We start from the raw sequence: 16,503 nt of genomic DNA on the forward strand, positions 1-16,503 counted from the left end.
CTCAATACATTATAAAAGACTGAATTCATGTAAAATGTTCTCTGAAAACAATGGAATAAAATGTAGAAGTGAACAACAAAACAAAATTTTGGAAATTCACCATATGTGGAAATTAAATAACAACCTTCCAAAATTCACAAAGAAAGTTAGTTTGAGCTTAATGAAACTAAAAAAATAAAATGCCAAAAACTTATGAGAAGCAGCTAACACAATGTGTAGAGGCAAATTTATAGCTATGAATGCACGTTTAAAAAAAGTTGTTCTCTAATCAGTAACCCAACCTTCTATCTTAAAAATAAAACCAAAGTAAGCAGCTCTGGCTGGGTAGCTCAGTGGGTCAGAGCATCCTCCTGATATGCCAACATTGTGGGTTAAATCCTGGGACAGGACACATACAAGAGTTAACCAGTGAATACATAAATAAGGGAACAACAAATTGATGTGCGTGTCTCTGTCTCAAATCAATCAATAAATAAACATTTAAAGACAAACAAATAAAGAGCCCTGTCCAGTTATTTCAGTTGGTTAGGGCATCCTCCCCACACACTAAGTACGTGGTTCAATCTCCAGTCTCAGTGTACAGTCTCAGGGTACATACAAGAATCAACTAATAAATGCACAAATAAGTGGAATGACCAATTGATGTTCCTCTCTCTCTCTAAAATGAATACATTTTTTTAAAAAGGGGAAAAACAGGCAAAAGAAATAGTAAAGATTAGGAAGAAATAAAATAGAAAATAGAAAAAGTAAATGACATCAAAAGTTGTTGCTTTGAAATGGTCAACAAAACAGACTTTCAGCTAGACTTAAGAAAAAAAAAAGAAGACGCAAATTACTAAAACAATAAAAATGAATCATACCTACATTAAAAAAGAATTATAAGGGAATAATATGTCAAAAGATTAGATTAACTAGATGAAATAAAAAATTATTAGAAAGACATAAATGAACAAAAGTGACGAAAGAAATAGAAAACCCAAACAGAATCAAACCCAAACAGAAAACACAAACAGAATCAGAAAGAGACTGAATTCATATTCAAAATACTTCCCACAGAGAACCTAGGCACAGATGACTTCATTGGTGAATTCTACCAAGCACCTAATAATAAATACAAATCCATCACAAACTTGTCTAAACAATGTGAGTAAACACATCCCAAACATTATATTTGTCTCTATGCCTATGATATCAATACCAGGCAATGGCATCACAAGAAAAGAAAGCTACAGTAATACCTCTTATAAAGACAGACACAAAAATCCTCAACAAAACTAGGAAACTGAATCCAACAACATATAAAAGAGATTATACACTGTGGCCAAATGGGATTTATACCAGTAATAAAATATTGGTTTAATATACAAAAATGAATAAATGACTTAACAATAAAATGAAGATAAAAACATATGATCAGCTTAATAGATGCAGAAAGTGTATTTGACAGAATTCATTACCTTTTCACAATTAAAAAAAATAAAAAACTCCCCAAGCCAATAGACTAGAAATCAAATGAAACTTCCTTAATCTGATAAAAGGCACTTAAAAAATGCCTCACAACTGACATCAGACTCAGTGGAGGAAGACTAGATCCTTTTCCTCTAAGAACAAAAAGAAGACAAGATATAGTGGTCACTTTTATCTTATTGTACTCTGGGTTCTGGCCAGGACAATTAGGTTTAAAAAAAAAGAATTAAAAAGCATCCATCCACTGGACATAAAAAAAAAATGTGACATGTCTTGTATATAGAACTTCCTAAGGAATCTACTATCAGAAGTAAGAAACAAGTTCAGTAATGTAGCAAAACACAATATAAATATGCAAAAATCAATTGTGTTCTATAGACTGGTAATGAATAATACAAAGAAGCCAATTCCATTTACAATAGTATCAAAAAGAATAAAATACCGAGGAATAAGTTTAACAAAAAAAGTGTAAGACTTGTACATTAAAGACTATAAAAATTTTGAAAGAAATTGAAAATTTAAATAAAAGGAAAGACATCCCAAGTTCATGGATCAGACAACTTAATATTAAATGGCAATATTCCCCAAATTCACATATAGATTCAACATACTCCCTATCAAAATCCAAGTTGCCTTTTTCTAGAAATTGACAAGAAAACATAAAATTCATTCAGTAACAAAAGGAAACATAATAGCCAAAATAATCTTGAAAACAAAGAAGAAAGATGGAGGACCCACTCTTCTGAGCTACAAAGCTACAGTAATCCTAACAGTGTAGTACTGACCTAAAATAGGCATATAGACCAAGAGAACAGAATTCTCTGCCACAACCATTAATAGGAAGAAACAATCTTTCCAACAAACAGTGCTGGGAAAACTATATCTCTACACACAAAAGAATAAATTTGGACCTCTACAACATCCCATGCAAACTAATGAAATAAAAATGGAACATAAATCCAAATGTAAAATGTAAAATAAGAAATCCCAGAAGAAAACATAGGAATTAATATTCATGACCTGGGGTTAGGCAATGGTTTCACTAACATGACACTACTGGCATAAGCAACACAACTAGAAATCAATACATTGGACTTCATCAAAATTAAAAAGGTCTGTAGTTCAAGGACTACCATCAAGAAAATGTAAAAATAACTAACTCAGAGTGGGATAAAATATTTGCAAATCATGTATCCGATGAGGGACTTTTACTCAGCACTCAGTAATAAAGACAAATAACACAATTGAAAAATGGCCAAAGGATGTGGACACTTCTCCAAAGTGAAGATATATGAATGGCCCATGAGGACATAAAAAGATTCTCAATATTATCAGTCATTAAGGCTACACAAATCAAAACTATAACTAGTTACTTTTCACACTAGGACAGCTATAATTGAAAGTAACAAGTGTTAGCAAATATGTGGAGATATTAAAAGCCTCATACACTGCTGGTGGGAATGTAAAGTGGTGCAGCTACTATGGAATAGTCAGGCAGTTCCTTGAAAGATTAAACAGAGTTTAATATGGCTTGTACAATTAAACATATGACCCAGCAATTCTATTCTTTGGTACATACTCAAGAGAAATGAAAATGAACACTGTCATAAAACTTGTTCATAGCAACATTACTCAAAATAGCCAAAAAATGAAAACAACTCAAATGTCCATCAACTGATGAATGGACAAATTTTAAAATGTGATATACCCCTATAATGGAATATTATTCAGCCGTAAAAGGTAATAGGTTCTGATACATGTTATAACCTGAATGAACCTTGAAAACATTAGCTAAGTGAACAATGTCAGATATCAGTTGCAAAAGATCACATATCATATGATCCCATTGTATGAACTATCCTGAAGAGGCAAGTCTATAAAGAGATAAAGTAGATTAGTGGTTTGCAAGGGGCTGGAGGAAGAGTGACAGGAGTATGGAATAACTGTTTTGGGCATGGGGTATTTGGAATTATAAAATGTTTTAAAGTTAGATTGTGGCCACCTCTACCAAGTGTGGCTCTACCTAATACATAGAAACAAACATAGGGAAGCAGCCAAAATATGAAGACAAAGAATTGGGTCCCAAATGAAAGAAAAGGAGAAATTCCAGAAAAAGAACTAAATGAAATGAGGAAAGCAAACTACCAGATACAGAGTTCAAAACAGTATTTGAAAGGATGCTCATGAAGATAGTGAGAACTTCAACAGCATGAAAAAGGACATAGAAACCATAAAAAAGGAACCAGTCAGAAGGGAAGCATACACTAACTGAAATGAATAATTTACAGGAAATAAACAGTAGAGCCAAAGAAGCCAAAAATCAAATCAGTAATTTGGAATATAAGTAAGCAAAAAACCCTAATCAGAACAGGGAAAATATCCAACAAAATGAAGACAGAGACTCTGGAACAACTTCAAGTGTACCAACATTCACATCATGGGGGTGCCAAAAAAGAAAAGGGAGTAAGAAATTGAAAACCTATCTTAACATATAATGACAGAAAACTTCTCTAACCTGGTGAAGTAAGTACACATACAAGTCCAGGAAGCACACAAAGCCCCAAACAAGATGAACTCTAAGGGGCCCACACCAAGACACATCATAATTAAAATGCCAAAAATTAAAAACAAAGAATGAATCTTAAAAGCAGCAAGAGAAAAACCGTAAGTTACCTACAAGGAAGTTCCCATAAAACTGTCAGCTGATTTCTCAATAGAAACTTTGCAGGCTGGAAGGAAGTGGCAGGAACTGTTTAAAGTGATCAAAAGTAAGGAGAACCTACAAGATACTTACCCGGCAAAGCTATCATTAGAACAGAAGGACATAAAAAGAGCTTCCTAGATAAGAAAAAGCTAAAGGAGTTCATCACCACAAAACCACTATTACATAAAATGTTAGGATCTCTTTTAAGTAGAAGAAAAAAAGATAAAATATATGAACAATAAAATGGCAATAGACACATAATTTGCAACTGAATCTAAAAAACAAAGTAAGTGAACAAGTAGAACAAAAAAGATGCATAGATACAGAGAACATTTTGATGGTTGAGAGTATGGGTGAAAAAGGTAAAGGGATTAAGAAGTTTAAATTGGTTTTTACAGAACAGTCATGGAGATGTAAAGCACATCATATGGAATATACTCACTAATATTCTACTATGTATGGTGTCAGGTGGGTGAAAGATTTATCAGGATGATCATTTACTAAGTTATATAATGTCTACTCACTAAGGTGTACACCTGAAATTAATATAATATCATATGTCAACTCTAACTGAAAAATAAAAAATGATTAAAAATTTAAAAAAGGAAAAAAAAAGAGAAACGAGAAAGCCCAAGTAAACAAACTAGCATTACATCTTAAAGAACTAGGAAAAGAATAAAAGCAACCCAAAGTCAGCAGGAGAAAGAAAGTAGTAAGAATTAAGCAAGCAAACACAAAGGAAAAAATATATAATTTTTTTAAATGAAACAAATAAAAACAAAAAAGAAAAAATTTACAGCAGAATCGAATGAAATAGAGAACAAAAAGACTCTACAAAAAATTAATACAACAAAGAGCTGGTTCTTTGAAAAGATTAATAAAATTGATGAACCCCTGGCTAGACTCACTAAGCAAAAAAGAAAAAAGACTCATATAAACAAAATCAGAAAAGAAAAAGAAGTGACTATAGACATTATATAGAAATACAATGGATCATGTTAGAATACTACAAAAGACTTTGTCACCAAATTCAATAACCTAGAAGAAATGGGTAAGTCCTAAAATTCATAACCTTCCTAGACTGACTCATGAAGAACTGGAAAAGCTAAATCAGCAGTGGGGAAATTGAAAACACCATCAAAATCTCCCCTCAAAATAGCAGTCTAGGACCAAATGTCTTCACTAGTGAATTCTACCAAACATTCAAAGAAGATTTGACACCTATTCTTCTCAAACTCTTCTGAAAAATAGAAGAGGAAATACTTCCTAATGTTTTATGAGGCCAACACAACCCTGATATTAACCCCTGGCAAGGATAACACACATACACACAAACTATAGACCAATACATCTGATGAATACAGATGCAAAAACCCTAAACAAAATACATTAAAACAATAATACATCACGATCAAGAGGGATTCATTCCAAGGGCACAAGGATGGTTCAACATATGGAAAGTGATCATTGTAAAACACCACTTTAACAAAACAAATGGTAAATCATATGATCTTAGCAATAGATGCAGAAAAAGCATTTGATAAGATACAACATCCGTTTATGTAGAACAGTCAATAAAATGGGCATAGAAGGAAAGTACCTCAACATAATAAAGGTGTATGACAAGCCCTCAGCTAATCTTATACCGCATGGTGAAAAACTGAAAGCTTTCCTCTAAAATCAGGACAATACAAGGATGCCCATTCTTACCACTCATTCATCATTGTTCTGGAAGTCCTAGCCTGAACGGTCAGGCAAGGGAAAGAAATAAAAGACATCCAGATTAGGAATGAAGAAATAAAAGCATCACTTTTTGTAGCTGTCATGATTCTGTATATAGAAAACCCTAAAGACTCCAGAAAAAAATAATTACAAAAAATAAATAAATAAAGTACAGTTTCAGGACACACACACACAAAAATCCACTGTACTTTCTGTAGCAGAAAGTATACTGCTTTCCTGTATACTAACAATAAAATTTCAGGAAAAGAAATGAAAAAACAATTCCTTTTTAAATGTAACCAAAAGAATAAAATACCTAGGAATAAAGGCTGTGAGGGACCTATATACTAAAAACTACAAAACATTATTAAGAGATTGGAAAAGACACAATAAAATGGAATTGATATTCTAAGTCCATGGACTTAAATAATCAACATGGTTAAGATGCCATGTTACCTAAAACAATGACTAAAATAATAAACAGATTTAATACAATCCACATTAAAATCTCAATGACACTTTTTAAAGAAATAGAACAAACACATCAGATTTGTATGGAACTACAAAAGACCTTAAATAGCCAAACCAATGCTGAGAAAAAAGAAGCCAGATGTGTGACTTTAAATTGTACTACAGAGCATGGGATTGGCAGAAGAACAAACACACAAACCAATGGAAGTGAATTGAGAGACAGAAATAAAACCACATGAATATGGGCAAATAATTTTTGACAAAGGAGCCAAAAACACACAATGGAGAAAAGAAAATGTACTCTATAAATGGTGCTGGGAAAATTGGAAAGTCATACACAAAAGAATAAAACTAGACTATAGTTTGTGCCACAATATAAAAATTAATTCAAAATGGATGAAAGACCTAAACATAAGATCTGAAACAATAAATTGCATAGAAAACAACAAAGGCACTAAACTTATGGACCTTGATGGTAGAGAACATTTTATGAATTTGACCCCAAAGACAAGAGAAGTGAAGGCAAAAATAAACAAATGGAACTATATCAAACTAACGAGCTTCTGCACAGCAAAACAAACTGACAACAAAACAAAAAAGGCAACCAACTGAATGGGAGATACTTGCAAACAGCTCCAACATATACAAAATATATAAAAATCTCATACAACTCACCACCAAACAAACAATCCAATTAAAAAATGGGCAGAAGACCCAAACAGACACTTCTCCCAAGAAGACATACAAATTGCCAAAAGATATATGAAAAGATGCTCAACTTAAATAGCTGTTAGGGAAATGCAAATCCAAACTACAGTAAGATACCACTGTTACACCTGTTACAATGGCTGTTACCAAAAAGACAGGTAATAACAAGTATTGGAGAGGTTGTGGAGAAAAAGGAACCATCATTCACAGCTGGTAGGAATGTAAACTGGTACAGCCACTATGGAAAACAGTATGCAAGTTCCTCAAAAAATTAAGAATAGAGTTACCATATGAGCCAGCAATCCCTCTTCTGGGTATCTACCAAAAAAACCTTGAAAATATTTACTCAGAAAAATATATGCACCACTATGTTCATTGCAGCATTATTCACAGTAGCCAAGACATGGAGACAACCAAAGTGTCCTTTGGTAGAAGTTTGGATAAGGAAGACGTGGTACATACACACAATGGAATACTACTCGGCCATAAGAAAATATGAAATGCTGTTATTTGCGACAACATGGATGGATCTTGAGAATATTATGCCAATGGAAATCAGTCAATCATAAAGAGCTAAGAACCATATGATTTCACTCATGTGTGGGATATAAAACTGAAATTCATAGACAACAGTATTGTGTTTACCAGAGAGAATGGGATGGGAGAGTAGTAAAAGATAAAGAAGGCCAAATACATGGTGATAAAAGATAGATGTTTCGTTGGTGGATATACAATGCAATATACAGATCATGTGTCATAGAAATGTATACTTGAAACCTATGATCCTATTAACTAATGTCATCCCAATAATTTTAATAATAAATGACATTTGCATGTTCATTTCTGAGAATTGACTGTCATTTGTCAATTTTCCTGTGTGCTAGTTTTCTTAAATTTTTTTGTGTTGTTTATATAAATGGTATCAGAACTTTATTTTATGAATTTTTTTCAAAATTTGTCTTTTATATTTACTTCATTTTTGCCATGCATTCTGTAATTTTTGTAGTTGTTTTAAATGATTTCTTTTTAAAGACTAGCATCTCTCCCTCACTCTGAAGAATGAATACTTTTAGAACAATGCTGCTAAAATATAGATAGAATATGAACAGTCCTGAATTTCTTGTTTATAAAGAAGTTAACAGATTGTGAAACCCTTCAGGCAAAACTTTTCAACTCTGTGCCTACATGAAACATCATAGCAATATTAAAGGAGAGAAAGGTATTTTCAAAGAAAGAAGCTGAAAGAGGAATTCAAAGAGAAAGTAAATGAAAAGAATATGGAAAGCTTTGTGAATAAAACATTTCTTCTACAGTGAATGACAAATAATAATCCAGAAATTATTTTTTGTAAATTACTAATCATACTCTCAGTATCTTTATTTAGTGTTTTATTATTTTTCCTACTACAAAATCATTTTTCCTTATAAACATACATGAAACAATATGTATTAGAACATGAATGTATATAATTCAGTCTTTATTTACAAAATGTTATTACTGTGTATGTACACACACACACATATCCTCTGTGTTTCCATTTATTTTATTTTTTGGTGTGTTTTAATGTATATTCTTTGAACATATTTCCAAGTTAGAACATTTAGAGCTATCAAATGTTTTAATACTATATATTATTCCACCTTTGAATATACCATGCATGCTCTTTTGCCTAATGTCACTGACCTATAAAATTCATAACACTGTCAAAGTATGATGATGGACAGTTTTGGCTTTTCCAAATTTTTTGGAAATGATGCTACTGTTTTCAAGACAACCATGTGAGACACATAGATAGAGGGTTTTGGTCTATTCCAATTGTGGCAACACCCAATTTTAAAGTACTGAATCCATACCCTTTTAGTTAGGTGGGAAATCAACATCACTGTATTATAGTTTTAGTGGCTTCATTTCAAATGTGTAATGTAAATATCACCTCACACCTGTCAGAATGGCTATCATCAATAAATCAACAAATAAGTGCTGGCGATGATGTGGAAAAAAGGGGACTGTAGTGCACTGTTGGTGGGAATGCAGATTGGTGCAGCCACTGTGGAAAACAGTACGGAGTTTCCTCAAAAAAATTAAATATGGAACTGCTTTTTGACCCAGCAATCCAATTTCTGGGAATATATATATCCTAAGAATCTCAAAATACTAATCAGAAAGCATATATGCACTCCTATGTTCATAGTGGCAGCATTATTTACAATAGCCAAGGTCTGTTAAAAGCTCAAGTGCCCATCAGTAGATGAGTGGATAAAATAGCAGTGATACATTTACATACTGGAATTCTAGTGGCTGTAAAAAAGAAGAAACTCACCCTCTGCGACAGATGGATGGACCTGGAGATTATTATGCTAAACAAAATAAGCCAGTCAGAGAAAAACAAACACCATATGATCTCACTCACATGTGAACTCTAATGAACAAAAACTGACAAAATAAAACCAGAGGCCTGGATACTGGCATAGAAGGACGGATCTCAGACGAGAGGGAGTTGGGGGGACTGGAAGAGATTAGTCAAAGAACATATATGCATATATGCATAGCCCATGGACACGGACTACACTGTGATGAAGGTTAGGAGGAAGGGGAGAGTTGGGGAAACGGGGCATCTGTAATAGTGTCAACAATAAAAAAAATCAGTTAAATTGTATAGCCTAAGAGAAGATAAACAAGACCGGAAAATAAAGGAAAAAATCTAAGTCTTGAAATAGATACATATATATTATAGAAACAAAGCAAGTGCACCCAAACGAATCATGTCGCTTCCCAATTGAGAACGGGCCTCTCCTGGAACCCAGCCTGCCCAACCCCCGCCCCCCCCCCCCCCCCCCTCGGAGTAAAGAAGTGACTATAAAGCCTTTTTACTGCCTTTCCTCCGGGCCCAACTCCGTGAGGGCTGCGCGGAGAGAATTCCCGCGAGACCCAAAGGAGCCCCTCAGGCGGTACCAGCTTTTGGACAGAGCCGCGCCTAGGGCCAAGGAAGCACCGCGCCCAAAGCCTCGCGCCTTCCCCCCGCAGGGGCAGCCAGATGGGGCCAGGGAGGCCGGGCACGCAGCCAGATCTCTAGCGCATTCCTCTCGGGTCCAGCCTGCTCCCCAACAGCCTTCGTGCGGGGCCCCTACCTCCACCGCGGGCTGGGCTCGCGCCCGACTGCCGGGAACTTTGGCAGCCACCTGAGGCTGCGGCGGCGGCGCCGTGCGCTCCGCCCCGCTCACCGCTCACCGCCAAGCCCGCAGTCCGATCAGCACCACGCCACCAGGCCTGGGGTCTAACTTTCTTCGTGGAGGAGAGAGAAGGGGGCGGGGAAAGCGAGAGAAAGGGGAGGGTGTTCCCAACAAAAAGAAACTAGAGCCCGCGGGGGAGTGGGCGGTGCGGGTGGACTCTGCTAGGGTTGGCGTATCTGGGCCCAGGGCCCCCGGCTCGGACTCCGCCCAGCTCCGAGAGCCAGCGGTTCCCCTGAGGTCGGCTTCCAAACAGAAGGTGAGAGGGAGAAGGTAGTGAAGAAAAGTCAACTAGTCTCTGCTCTAATGTGCAGTGACTAGAAGAAATAGCGTAAGTCTACCTTGGCCTCTTATCAGGGACCGGAAGGTTCCAGAGCCCTCGAGGAAGGGCTCTGTCAGAAGCTCCATGAGCTCTGAAAGGATGAGAAGAAACTACTCTGTCAAGAGGCCCTGTTGGTTCTCATCTGCTCCCACGCCTTGCCCTTGGCTGAGAACTGGCCTTGGCCTTACAAGGCTGGCTGGAAATACTGGACTCAGGCCCAGGGTTTTTGTTTTCTTTTCTACAGAATCAGAGCAGACCAATTGGCTGTGGAAGGGGGGCCTGGAAAGAGGGGAGGGGAGCAGATGCCTGTGTTATCTGATGTTTGGTGAAAAATGCAATTTGTTAATTGCCCTCCTTAGGCACAAAATCCTTTTTCAAACTAATGGGGTCAGGTCTGTGGTGGTCCATGGGGAGACCACCTTACAGAAATGTCCCTGACCTTACAGAAAATCAAAACTGGACAGAAGTAATATAGATTGAGCTCTGATGAGTCCTTGGCAGTGCTCCACTATGGGAGAACTTTGGACAGGGAAAGGCATATGGGAGTGGAGTTCTGGAATTTTCCATTTTACTTTGTATGTATGCCATTTGTTAATATGCTTGTGAGGACAGATTTTTTAAATTCATATTGTATTTCTCAGTAATAATTGCACAGGACATAAACCAAGTATAGATATAGTGTTATAGTGAAAGCATAAAATGGAGACTTCTGGTCAAGATGGTGGTGTAGGCAGACATGACTTGCCTTTTCACACAACCACATAAAAATTACAACTGAAATATAGAATAACCATCATTCAGAACCATCAGAAATCAAGTTGGATAGAAATCTGACAACTATGGAATTAAAGACAACACATCCATCCAGCCTGGTAGGAGGGTGCAGACACTAAACTGGATGGTTCCACATACATGTGTGGCAGGTAAATTTCAGGATAGGTATATTGGGAGCGAGAAGTCCCAGCCCCAAACCAGGCTGCCTCTGACCAGGGTTCTACTGCAGGGAAGATAAGTCACCACAACTCTGGCTTCAAAAACCATCGGGGATTGAGTTGGTGAAAGAAACTTCTGGAGCCCCAGGCAGTTCCTCTTAAAGAAGCCACAAACAGACTCACCTACTCAGACAAACTTCCACTGAGCTCTTGAGCCATGGTGGCAGCTTGGAAGACTCCAGTGGCATGCCAGGAGAGAATGAGCTGTCTGGCATTGAGGGGAGCAGAGGCCATTGTCCCTCTTCTGGGCCCTCCCCCCACAGAGCTGTGGAGCAGCAAGCTGGTGTCATATATGAAACTCCATCAACCTGGCTAACATTTTGACCCGCCTTGGAGGTCCCCAGGGACTGTGCCCCACCCAACTTAGAGGCCTACCCAAGCTGCTTTTCCATATGAATTGCTGGTAGTGGTAGCTCATGCTTAATAGCTTCCTGAATCCTATCAAACAAGCAATAGCTGGCCTCAGTGAGCCCAGGCCCAGCACCAGCAGCAGCCAGCCTAGACTCACAGCTTGGCTTCACCTGGGAATCCTAAACCCAGCACAAGTAGGAGCCATCTCAGATTACTTTATAGCTCAGGCAGGGTGGTCCTGGGCAAAACACAGAGAGGGGTTAACCTTGATCTCCACCACCCGGGAAACAGCAGGGCAGGCATACCCATAGGACAGCTACAGACCACATTGGAGCAACACCACCCTACCCCGGCACAGCTGAACCTCCATGGACAGTGGGGATAGGTGGTTAGTGGTCACAGTGAATCCTTGCAGCTCACTGGCCTGGGTAAATCCCTCCCATTGATCTGCCAACAGCAACCAAGGATAAACTACAAGAGGAGGGTGTACTCAGCCCACATGAAAGGGCACACCTCGAGTACCCAGCTTGAGTGATAGGGGAGGCTATGCCACTGGACCCTATAGGACACCTACTACATTAGACTGCACTACAAAGACACAGAGCCAAAACAGCTCTGCCTAATAAATAGAAACAAACACAGGGAGGCTGCTAAAATGAGGAGTAAACATGGCCCAAATGAAAGAACAGATCAAAACTCCACAAAAAGAACTAAACAAAATGGACATAAGCAATCTATCAGATGCAGAGTTCAAAGCACTGTTTATAAGGATGCTCAAGGATCTTAGTGAGGACCTTAATAGCATCACTAGCCATCACTAGTTTACTTGGTGTGTTTCTTGGATCCAACTTCTTTGGAACTTGCTGAGCATCTTGGACTTGCATATCTAGTTTCTTCACTAGATTGGGGAAGTTCTTCATTATGTTTTCAAATAAGTTTTCAATTTCTTGCTCTTCCTCTTCTCCTTCTGGTACCCCTATTATACAGACCTTGGAATCTTTAAAGTTGTCTCAGATGTTCCTAAGCTTCTCCTCATTTTTTAAAATTCTTGTTTCTTCTTTCCACTGTAGTTGAATGCTACATCTCCCAGCTGATAATCCTCCAAATGACCTCCATATCTATGATTTTGTTCCAGTTGTTGTTTGCTTAGTTTGTTTTTGTTTTTTAGATTCAATTGTTGATAGTTGTGTTTGTTGTGATTTTAATGTTCATAGTTTTGAACTTCTTCTTTTTCTTGAAGAAGTCCCTTTAACATTCATGTAATAATGGCTTGGTGATGATGAATTCCTTTAACTTTGCCTTATCTAGGAAGCACTTTATCTGCCCTTCCATTCTAAATGATAGTTTTATTGGATAGAGTAATCTTGGTTGTAGGTCCTTGCTTTTCATCACTTTGAATACTTCTTGCTAGTCCCTTCTTGCCTGCAAAGTGTCTTTGAAGAAATCAGCTGATCGTCTTATGAGAACTCCTTTGTAGGTAATTCTCTGCCTTTCTCTTGCTGTTTTTAATATTCTCTCTTTGTCTTTAACTTTTAGCATTTTAATTATTATGTGTCTTGGTGTGGTCCTCTTTGGGTCCAACTTATTTGGGATTCTCTGACTTTCTGGACTTGTATGTTTATTTCTTTCACAAATTTGGGAAGTATTCTTGCACTGTTTTTTTCAAATAAAGCTTCAATTTCTTGCTCTTCCTCTTCTCCTTCTGGCATCCCTGTGATTCAGATGTTGGCACCTTTGAAGGTGAGCCAGAGTTGTCTTATGATATCCTTATTTTTTTTTAAGTTTTTATTTCTGCTTTTTGTTCTGGTTGAATGTTTATTTTCTCCTTATATTTCAAATTGTTGATTTGAATCCTGGCTTCCTTCCATTCACTGTTGGTTCCTTGTGAATTTTTCTTTATTTCATTTAGTGTAACCTTCATTTCTTCCTTATGTCTTTGCCATACTCAGTGAATTCTCTGAGCATCCTATCACCAGTGTTTTGAACTCTTCATCCAATAGGTTGGCTATATCAGTTTTGTTTAGTTCTTTTTCTGTGGTTTAGTTCTGCTGCTTTATTTGGGCCATATTTCTTTGGCAGCTTCCCTGTGGTTGTTTCTGTATTAGGTAAAGCGGCTTTGACTCCTTGTCTTAGAGCACCTGTTAAGTTGTATGGGGCAGAGTCTTAGATATTCACCAGTCAAGGCAGCTCACTTCACCACTTTGTGTCTCTGTGTAGTGGGAGGGTTAGGGTTAGGGTTAGGGAGTGGGGACAATGCCACTGCCTGGCTTTCTAGAGTTTTTCTTGGCACTTGCCCCATTTCCACTCACTTCACCCGTCCTGTATGTGACTTCTAGTTGTTGCCCTGGTGGTGATTCCCAGAGTGGGTAGGTTTGTATATGTTCTAAGTCTGTCCAGGCCCTTTAAATGAATTATACTAAGAAAACTGCAGTTTCTTTCACCACCCAGACCCCTACTGGTTTTTACAGCCCAGAGTTATGAAGCTTTATCTTCCCAGCACTGGAACCTTGGACTGTGTGGTTTGCCCTGGGTCTGGGATTGCTGGCTCTCAAAGTATCCCTCCTGATTTGTGATTATGTGATAGATAACCACCACACATAAACTTGGGACTGTCTATTTCACCTCTACTGCCACCACTGCCTCTCTGCACCACACATTGTCCTCTCTACCCTGACTCCATGATTCCGTCCCTCCTACCCATCTGGATGAATATGCCTTCTTTAAATCCTTGGTTGTCAGACTTCCATACAGTTCAATTGTCTGTCAGTTCTGTGTGTTTTTTGTCTTGAGGTGGTGGCGTAAGGAGGCAAAGTGTGTCTACCTATGCCTCCATCTTGATCAGAATTTCCTGTTTCATAGCATTATTATCAGAGAAGATGCTTTATATGATTTCAGACTTAAATTTCCTGATACTTATTTTGGGTCCTAACATGTAGTTCATCCTAGAAAATGTTCCATGTGCACTCAAAAAGAATATATGTTCTGCTGCTTTGAAATGCTCTGCAGATATCAATTAAATCTATTTGACCTAGTGTGTCATTTAAGGCTGCTCTCTCTTTGTTGATATTCTGTGTGGAAGATCTATCCATTGAAGTCACTGGGATGTAAAATTTCCCACTAGGACTGTATTTCTGTTGATCTCTCCCTTTTTGTCCATCAAGATTTGCTTTACATATTTAGGTACTTCTACTGGGTTCAGAAATTATTGGGTTGTTCCCTATATTACTATGTAGTGTCATCTTTGTCTCTTACTCTTGGTTTTAAAGTCTATTTTGTTGGATATATGTATTGCTATCCCAGCTTATTTTTCCTTTGCATTTCTATGAAATCTCTTTTTTCATCTCTTTACTTTAGCCTGCGTGTATCTTTCATTCTGAGATGGGTCTCTGGGAGATAGCATATATATGGTTCTTGTTTTCTTATTCATTCAGCTACTGTATGTCATTTGATTGGAACATTTAAGCCATATACATTTATAGAGACTATTGATAGATATATTTGCCATTTTATTTTTTAACTATTTTGCTCTGTTTTTTTTCCCTTTTTTTCTTCTTCTTATAAGAAGCCCATTAACATTTGTTGTAATACTTGTTTGGCAGTAACAAACTTCTTTAACTTTATCTTGTTGGGAAGCTCTTCATTTCTTCTTCAATTTTAAATGTTAGGCTTGCTGGTTAAAATAGATTCTGTTGTAGGTTTTGCTTTTTATTATCTTGAGTATTTTGTGCCAAATCTCTTCTGTTCAGAAATGTGTCTAGAGAAATCAGATGACATTTTTTTAGGTAACTAACCACATTACTCTTGCTACTTTTAAGATTCTCTCCTTATCTTAGAGCTTTGCCATTTTAATTATGATGTATCTTGTTGTGGTCCATCTTGTTTGGGATTCTCTGAGCTTTCTGGATTTGTATGTCTTTTTCCTTCACCAGGTTAAGGAAATATTTAGTCATTATTTTTTAAATAGGTTCTCCATCCCTTGTTGTCTTTCTTTTCCTGGTTTACCCATATTGTGGAAGTTGTTACTGTTCATGTTGTACCAAAGGTCCCTTGAACTCTCCTCATTTTTTAAGTGTTTTTCTCTTTCTGCTGTTCTGATAGGTGTATTATTTTACCTTATTTTCCAAATTGCTGGTTCAATCTTTGGCCTCATCTAACCTACTGTTTATTTCTTCCAGTGTATTATTTGTTTCAGATATTGCATTCCTTATTTCTGACTGGCCCTTTTTTGTGCTTTCTATGTATTTTATTTCATGCTGTTGGATAGTTTTATAATCATCACTGAACTCTATACTTGACAAATTGCTTGCCTCCTTTTTTATTTAGTTCTACTTCTGGAGAATTTTCTTCTGCCATTTGGGGCCTGTGTTTTTGTCTCCCAGTTTTGAATGCCACTTTGTGTTTGTTTCTATGTGTTAGGCAGATACGCAAACACTCTGGTGCTGTCCTATGTCAGATATTGCCTTGGCTGGCCCTAGACAACTTATTTGAGCTACCAGCTATCAGCTACCAGCTTGTGGTTCCTTCTGCTGGGCTTGGGTG

At 37.3% G+C, this 16,503-nt stretch overlaps 1 protein-coding gene across 2 annotated transcripts in view; it reads right to left on the reverse strand.

Moving 5' to 3' along the window:
- PLSCR4 (phospholipid scramblase 4) overlaps window positions 1–10,399 on the reverse strand; it is a 53,702-nt gene extending 43,303 nt beyond the window's left edge. The window contains exon 1 of one of the 2 annotated variants that reach the window (XM_045851970.1): window positions 10,201–10,399. The gene's annotated coding sequence lies outside the window, so the exon portion shown is untranslated. The remainder of the gene's footprint in view (window positions 1–10,200) is intronic. The other variant, XM_045851971.1, reaches the window with a different exon arrangement.
- Window positions 10,400–16,503: the final 6,104 nt, after the last annotated feature.

This window comes from Phyllostomus hastatus, unplaced genomic scaffold, assembly GCF_019186645.2.
Source record: "Phyllostomus hastatus isolate PE091 unplaced genomic scaffold, TTU_PhHast_1.1 phas_contig_86, whole genome shotgun sequence".
In the NCBI taxonomy this organism is placed as follows: domain Eukaryota; kingdom Metazoa; phylum Chordata; class Mammalia; order Chiroptera; family Phyllostomidae; genus Phyllostomus; species Phyllostomus hastatus.